This window comes from Chelon labrosus (genome assembly GCF_963514085.1).
Source record: "Chelon labrosus genome assembly, chromosome: 9".
Taxonomy (NCBI): Eukaryota; Metazoa; Chordata; class Actinopteri; order Mugiliformes; family Mugilidae; genus Chelon; species Chelon labrosus.
The window spans coordinates 25,019,443-25,028,689 of NC_140359.1; positions in this window are offsets into that span (position 1 = coordinate 25,019,443).

Here is a 9,247-nt window from a genome sequence, read left to right on the forward strand (position 1 = left end):
AGAGGAACGGTGCAAATCCTCTGGACAGCAGTCAGTTAACAACTTCACCAAACGTCCTGTGGTAACAGAGAGAAAGAGGATGCACATCAACTATTTGATAAAGTTATTAGACCTTTAGCTGCAGAGAAATACTACACTATCACATCTAACAACACACTGTGGAGTACTATTAAATGCTATTGATGGTGCTGAGGTGCTGCCTGTTTGTATACAGGCTATACATATCTGTTCCACACTGTATGTAGCACATGAGCTGTCTGTTCTCAGCATATGTATTCAGGTCAAGAGTATAGATTTCATTACTTTCTACTGTGTTTTTATTAGTGACGTCATCAGAGACTTGACTTTAATCACATAACAGTCGACTTTAAAAAATCTGAAATTGTGTAACCCCCAGTACATGCAGCATCTACTGTATATTTTCCAAAGGTGTGTTTCTGTGTTATTATCGGGGCCTTCTGGCCTTTGACCTCTCCGCTGGCTGCTCGTGTCGATGCTCATTTCTGATCTGAGTCGGTACCTGAGGGTGTCAAAATGGTGCAGCACTTTTTTTTTATTCTACCTCCCAGACACAGTCTCCACATTAACCTCCCCACTGAGAGAATCTTTTTTTCATGTCTGACAATTGAAAGACGGCTTTAGTTGTAATTTGCTGACTTTTGTGTGAGAGTTAGAGACCTTGCTCTGAGGCGCCGGCATAAATGGGGGTGAAATACAAAAAGGAGATCAAACAAGTGTCACATCAGCCCTGCAGAGAGAGGCCTTTTTCTTCATTTTTCCTGTTTAAATTAAATGAGACAGACGAGAGAGAATCACCATTAATGGATTTTGATCTGCTAATCAGGTCTCGTCTTTCAGCATTCATTTAATCAGGGCTTGTAAATTAGCTTTTAATATAGAAAATTCAACTCGTTGATTGTGCAAATCCCAAGATGTAAAGATTTAAGCACGGGCCCTGGACAAAATAGAAGCTCTTCTAAAAAAAAAAACAAAGCTCAAAACTATTTGAATTAATTGTATTTTCCACAAACGGCAGCAGACTTAACAAGAAGAAAATATTCAAGGACTCCTAATTTACTGATGGAGACTTGTGTCTTGACATAAATTTGATGCTGGATTTTCCCCATTGGACTCAAACGCAGCTCTGCAAACATCAGAATGAGTAATATAATGAATTATAAATGAAATACAAGGGTGTTAAAACAACAACTCATATTAATATAGTCATCTATAAATGTTATTTTTCTTTTTCACCCATTGCAATTTCTTACTCTCGCTAACGTCTAGACATTAAAGGCCATTGTTGTTGGGGATTGAGTCCTCGTTTGTGCTGTTCACAAGCCTCAGGCTCATCTGATCGCTGCAGGCAAAACCAAAGCAAGAAAACAAAACAAATTAATTTACATATTTTGAGTTTTACCTCTAAGGTTTGTGAGAGAGAGGCTGAAGCGGCAGATTGATGGCACTCCGAGCCGCTGTTGAGTCTGCACTTTGGCTGCAGCACACATGGAAGACACATGATCATATATCACTGCTTTTATTGAGCACAACCAAAGGGCTGTTAGAGGTCTGTGTCAAGACATTCTGTTCATTTTCCTCTCTCCTTCACTTACTCTCCCCCTCTCTCTCTCTCCGTCTGCACGGTGAGGACATGATGCTGCGTTCTCATCCCGCTGCAGGATTCATTAAAAAGCCTGATAAGAAAGAAGGCAGAGCCGGGACCCCGCCATTGTTGTTTACCAGCATTTGTGATTGAGTCTGGTTCGCGGGCCCTCGCGCGCGGCTCTGCTGGACTGTAGGCGAGCTGCCTGCAGATAAGGAAACCTGATTAAATGGCACATCTGCACGCCTCATGGCTTCGTCGCTGTGGGAGACAGACAGGCAGAGAAAGGTGAGAGAAACTAGGTGACAGGGTTGGGTGGAGGCAAGATGAAGGGAAAATAAATGAGGGGCCAGGTGGTTCGGGCTAACAAGTAAGAGATCAAGGAGTTAAAAAAATAAAATAAAATAGAGCTACGAAGAGGGCAGCTGGGGGAGCACGAAGGATTTTTTTTACTTTTTTTTTTTTTTTTTTTTAAGGAGTCAATACTTCCTGGTTTGTTAGTTTATCAACATCCTGTTCCTCCTTGACCCGCCGCAGAGACACAGGCCGTCTGACTTCCTTCGTGTGGCCCCTCAGTCCAACATCTGGTCTTCCTCGCAAACCACAGATCCAGACAAATAAGTTGCTGTTACAATTGGCAGGGATTCACATGAGTCAAATTGAAAGCAGGCCCCGGCAGAAGAAAAAAATGGATTTCGATGCAGATAGCGCGAGGAAAACATTTCACTCAAGAGGTTTCTTGGGATACTTTTGTTGTTAGGAGGTTGTTTTTGGATCATAGTGCTCGGGACAACAGATGTTTTCTGTTTACATAGGTGTGGTTACATCTTCCTTTTTACTTGCTTTCTATCGTTTGCGTAACGTTTCTATAAAACGTGTGAACGGGGCAGTTAAATCACTGGTGGAATTTTTCTGGTTAAAACGAAACAAAAACACAGTCTCAAGCGTGGCATCACATTTCATATTGACGTAAAACAAAGAGCAGGATCCTCTACGTCATGCTCTTAAATCTGTTTCTAGGAGACTCACTTCCTCTCTCTTACTCATATCCTCCAAGAACTCCTCATCTGTGCGTGACAGATGACACACTGGACTTATCGGAACTAGTACATTTATTGCATCATTCATCTTCTGTAATAACCGCCTGTCCTGTGAAGGGTCGTGGGTGCTGGAGCCTATCCCAGTCGGTTGAGAGGCGGGGTACACCCTGGACAGGCCGCCAGTCTGTCGCAGGGCTTCATTTCATTCAATTTTTAAAAGTAAATAATAATTTATATGTAGATTCCTCCATTGTTATAGATTTGCATGTTATGCTAAGTGCTTGTCTATCTATCTATCTATCTATCTATCTATCTATCTATCTATCTATCTATCTATCTATCTCTAATTGGGTCAAGTGTTGCACTGAGGTCCATTTTCCAGGAAGAGTTGGAGTATGTTGCAATTTGGCTGTGTGTAGTTCAAGTGCCTGGGTCCTATTTTACATGTCAGTGAGTGCATTTCTACCCACCTGCCTTCACGAGTGCTTTCTGTTTATGCACTAATAAACGCCATAAACCCGGGAGTTCCTGACCGCAGTACTGTCTGTGAGGGGGTCAAGTTCCTGGATTGCTCGCGCTTTTTATTTTTAGGTTTGTGTCGTGGCACTAAAAGGCTTTTAAAACGGGTTCATTCGGGATTGTTCTGCTGCTCTCTCCCATGTTTCTCCTCTGCTGCTGTCAGAAGTGCACTAGGGGTTGTACAAACTAGTCGACTAGTCGCCGATCACGTGGCAATAACAACATGGAGACAGGAGACAGGTGAGGAGCCCAGTGGGTCGTTGCAGCAAACTGGCAGCGGTTCATCAATTGTGTGGAAATACTTCACTAAAGATGAAGCCCATACTACCGTGACATGTCAGTCCTGAAATACAACTAAAGTACTACTGCAACGCATCTGGAAAGGCTAATGCTAATGCTAGCAATTGGTAACAGAGAGAAGGAGGCTGCACATCAACTATCTGATAAAGTTATTAGACCTTTAGCTGCAGAGAAATACCTGCTACACTATCCCATCTAACAACACACTGTGTATTAAGTGCTACTGATGGTGCTGAGGTGCTGCCTGTTTTTATACAGGCTATACATATATGCAGCTCACAGTATGTAGCACATGAGCTGTCTGTTCTCAGCATACGTATTCAGGTCACGAATATAGATGTATTACTTTCTACTGTGGTTTTATTAGTGACATCTTCAGAGACTAGTCAGGATTGACTTGACTTTCATCACATAAGAGTCGACTTTAAAAAGTCTGAACTCGTGCACCCCCTGCTGTGCCTTTCTCCACCCCATTCCCCTCCAGGGCCCAGGTCAAGCTCTGATCCTTATAATACCGTAATCCCGTGGATTTTCCTGAAGACTCTTCTTGCCAGTTCCTCTGCTGGAAACCCTCATCGGAGGAGTACCGCTCCACCTCAGCGAGTTATAACAACAAGACAGTTGTAGATAGAGAACTATATGCACCTGTAGAGTTAGTGTTGATGGATCAAGAGTCCAGTTGCCGACAAAGTCAAGTTGTCCAGTGATTCTGTTTTACCTGTATCCTGAAAATAAATGCAATTAAACAATTGTTAAAGATTTATATATGTTTATCAGTCATGGGGCCTTTTCCCCTCTTTTGAGTTGTTTTAATCTTACTTTGAAACTCCTGAATGCTTCCTCCCTCTGACTGCTTATATTACAAGCTTAAAATGTAAAATTAAGCCACAGAGCCATCTGTAAATTTCTTGAAACGCTCTCTCCTTTTTTGTTCTTATCCCAGTCTTTATTTTTTCTGTCGCAAGAGCAAATGGTTTTGGCAGATATTTACAGAAACCAGACAAGAGAAACAAAAATTACATTTGTGGTTGAAGCCTATTGTTTTAGAGGACTTTAACTACAGCCTCTGCGTGCCTTGGATTTGGACAAGTGGTACTCAGTCGAAGAAAATGAATACGTAGCCGACTCTGCTTTGTATAATTTTGCCAAGTGAAAATAATCCCCACACGAGGACAGGGCCATCAGCGAGTCCGGTCTGAGGGGAACGGCTAACCTAATTACAAGATGTAGGTATGCGCTTTGAAAGTTGGTTTCACTAAAACGACGTCTATAGCCACGCTGGAACAAAGCTCACCCCCACTTGCATTATAAAAGGGGGCAAGCCGAGGCGTTTCAGCGAAGGCATTTGGATTGTTTTCTTTTCTCTCTTTCACGCTTTGTCCCGAGACACAAAAATGCCGCCGACACAATGACTCGCTGACGTCTAACAGCAAAGTTATGCCGCGGCACAATGCGCATCTAGGTGGTGAGCCGAGCAGATGCCCCCATGAGGTCAGCGCTTTGGTTTTTGTCCACCAGTGTCACCACAATAGAGGGAAGGTAGGGCAATAAAATTCCTCTGTGCTAAAGGAGACATTCCGGCAGAGGGAGGGCACTGCTCCGATTTGACATAATTTAGAACATGGCTGTCGCATGTAAGCACAGATTCTGCTAAATGGATTTGTTTGGGAACAGGGGAAAGGCAAGCTGAGGGCACAAGGGTGACTCTAGTGTGTTCAGATCTACATATGAATGGAGGGGAAGTGATTACACACTGAATCAGCAGGGACCAACAGTACTTTTGTATTCCAGAGAGCCTAATTATTGATGAAGACAAGGTTTTACCCACAATTTTTAGTGTCAGATTCATTTTTCATGCATTTTCTCATCAATGTTGCTCCGTTTGATCTTTATTTTAACACAGATCAAGTCAGAATGTTTCAGTTTAAGCGCTGCTGATCACTACAGGTTTGTGGTGCAAAGGGTTTTTCTGGAAATTTCAGCGACAAAAGCATCAGTTAACTACTGTGATATTTGCTTTAACGTGGCAGGAGTGTGATTTTGTTGCCTTTGAAATCTGCCAAGGCCAATCTTTTGGTCACAGGTTCTACTGTTTTATGTATGCACTGATCAGCCACAACATTATGACCACTGACAGAAGAAAGTAAACAACTTTGACCATCTTGTGACAATTCAGTGTTCTGCTGGGAAACTTCTGGACCTGGCATTCATTGGTGTGGATGTTACTTAGACATGTAGCACCCACCTAGACCAGACCAGGCACCCCCACCCCATAGCAATGACACTCCTTGATGGCAGCAGCCATCCCCAGCAGGATGCAGCCTGACACAGACACACACACTAAAACGCTTTAGGAACAACTTAAAAAAAAAACAACATCAAGAACAGCACAAGGTGTTAAAACCACCGACAGGAGAAGTAAATAACTTCTGGACCTGGAAACGCAAAAAAACACGGAGAACAGCACAAGGTGTTGACCTGGCCTCCAAATTCACTAGATCCCAAACTGATCAAGTATCTGTGGGATGATCCACAGAGGCCCCTCCCCTCAAAGGCCCCCCACTAACAACACCCTGTTCCCAGACACCACAGGACACCCTCAGAAGGCCCATGTCCATTCTCTGATGAGTCACGACTGTTTTGGAGGCACCAAGGGAGACCTACACAATATTAGGAAGGTGGTCATAATGTTACGGCCATCTGGTGTGTCTGTTAATCTCCTGTCACCTGTACAACCTGTCAGACTTCATGAGGTTGGCTTATTGTTCGGTGTCTCCGCTGGAAGGCATTCAAACTGTTACATTAAGTACGTTTAATGGTGCCTTTGATGGTGCCTTGAACATTTATAACATTATGTCTGATCTTTTTCTGCCTGAGGCAAAAAAAAAAAAAAAAAAAATCTATTTCAGCAATAACTGAAGTGAAAGGAAATTAATTCTGTTATGCTCGGAAACTTTTGATGAAATCATTTTAGCTAAAGGTCAGCTTAGTGGCTCTCTTTATTGTTATTCAGCGTGTTGCGTGGTCTCATCATATGACCTTTTGTTTTTTTCTTTTAACACCTGTTGTGATTTAATTGTTGATGAAAATCACACGATATAAATGAAAGCTCCAGAACAGCTGTTGCAGAAAATGGACTTCATGGCGTGATTACTTTCTCTTCAGCTGCCGCAAAGGCAAAAAAACCCCCAAAGAGAGATTTACTGTATAGCAAGATGACCGAAAACGGTGCAAATGTCCATGTTGGTGAAAACCAGTGTCCATGTACTCGCTCTTGTTGCCCCTGCTTCATTTGTATGTATTTTTCAGACACCTGAAAGCCCACATTTGGTCCTGTTGGGCTAATGGATCTCTCTTTTTTTATTTTTTTGTATTCCACCTGCTGCCCTCTTCGAAAGTCTGTAAACACAGGCATTAGCCAATTAGGCCAAACAAGCCCTAATCATAGGTGAAGCAGGACGGCTCCGTCATCAATAATCTCGTTTGCAGCCCGCTGGATGTTTATGTCCATTTTGTCTTGAGTTTCATATTTTTTTATTTTTTTTTTCTCTTTATTTCTTTCTTAATTTTCTTTTTTCTTTCCCTTTTGTTCAGTTTGATTAGATTTTTGCCTTGGGTGACTCACAACTCCGTGTTGCATAAATTGTCTTTTTTTGCTACTCTTTTGTCTTACACTGAATAACAAACTGAGCCAGGGCCACAGCCGCTGATGTTTCTCTGAAAAATTATTACGTTTCCAAAGTAACGTTTTTATTCTGGAAGATGAGGTCGGGGTGGATCCTGTGTGTGTGTGTGTGTGTGGTGCGTGGAACACATATCTGTAACTCCGGAGATGGATTTGCATCTCGATCGCTGTCTCTGGTGACGCTAGGCATTGATTTATCATTGTAAAGTAAATGGTGATTGCGCGCCGTGTTTGCATGGTTTCCTATAAGCCTTCGCTCAATATGCAATTTGTTAGGAAATCTTCCAGGAAGACGGAAGCTGATGATTTATGGCTAAAGGGGGAGCGTTCTTGGTAGCACCTGCTGGTGGTATGAGTAGCTGTTTCCAAGTAAATGGAGGAGAAACAACTGTCTAAGTGATGGAGAGATATACCGACACTTTTAGGTGTTCCCTGACTGGTATGTATGTAAGTGGAGGTGTGCGATGGGTCGGCCGGGTGCAACATGACCAAGTCCACCTTGCAGGTGCCCCGTTGCCTTATATATATGTGCGTGTACATTCATTCATCTTCTTCTGTAACCGCTTATTCCTGTGAAGGGTCACGGGGTCTGCTGGAGCCTATCCCATCTGTCATTGAGGTGAGAGGTGGGGTACACTCTGGACAGGTCTCCAGTCTATCACAGGGCTAACACAGAGAGACAGACAACCATTCACACTCACATTCACACCTACAGCCAATTTAGAATCACCAATTAACCTAATGAGCATGTCTTTGGAAAGTGGGAGGAAGCCGGAGTACCCGGAGAGAGTGCATGTACATATCATACATTATTTAAATTGTCCTTTGCGCTGTCTTCTCCACACACTCATGCCAAGCTGTTATGTTATTATAAAATAACATAACTGAAAATCATGATTCTGATGGTGCAAACTGCATGATAACTGCATAATAACTACACAAGGGTTCACTACCATAGCATCTAGAGGTTGATCAGCTATTTTCAATAATTATATGCTGTCATTGAGCATATTAAAGATCAGCACCAAACCTGCTTGCAGTTGCATTTCCTTCAGCTGAGATGTAGGTGTATAGAAAGTAGGGCTGTCAAAGGGAAAGCATTTAAAAGCCTGTTAACATGTTGACCAGCGCCCCGCCTCATAGTTTGGGTAAATCAGGAAGTGATCAAAGCTACCGTAAACGCTATTCAAGCAGGCGTTTTAAATAATTTCATACCGCAGAGGGCTTTAGTGTCAAAACTGACAAAAGTCCCCAAAGAAGCAGAAACAAACAAGAAGAACTGAATAAAGAAACAGGTCTTTTGAACAGTAAGTTCAGCCTCAAAGCCCTGCCAGATGGTTCTCTTGAAAAGGAGTTATTTGCATTCCCTGCTGATGCGAACCGAGCAGGCACTTAATGAGCAGCTTAGATGTAAAACAAGTTTAAAAACTCTCCCTTCCAAATAAATCAAAAAACTGATTTAAAAAAACCTCGTGATCCATGCGTTTAATAGTGATGAAACATTTTTAATCTATTGACATCTCTAATAGAAGGATAATTCTCAGACACAGGGTCGGTTTCTTGGCATTATTTTGCCGTTCCTCCCCATTAAATGAAGTGATAAATGGTCCTCTCGGCACATGGGAATGCAGCCACTGGTGTCCTGCATTCCTTGATTCCTGCCCATCTCTCTGCTGTTTCTAAGGAAACGCTGCCAGCTTAGCCTCCGACGGTGGGTGAATTTCAACGACCCTCAGCTCAGCCTTGGATGCCTCCCAGTAGATGCAGCGGGCCCCCACGAAAACAGGAGAGGGTTACCGAATTAACTCGCTGAGTGTTTTCAACCGGTCTCCACATCCGCACCGAATAATGCTTGTTAATGTCAGAATGACGTCAGCGCCTCCATTATGGCATTAAGAATCAGAGTGAGGCCCAATGGTGGGAAGTGACAGAGTAAATATGTACACAGAGTTAACTTAGACTTAGACAGGCTTTAGTGATCCACAAGGGAAAATGCTTGGTCACTGTAGCTCGGCTGCACATAAAAAAAAAAAAAAAAAAAACTTATTGAAAACCATTATTTAAAAAATAATAATAATAATAATAAAAATTTAAAAAATG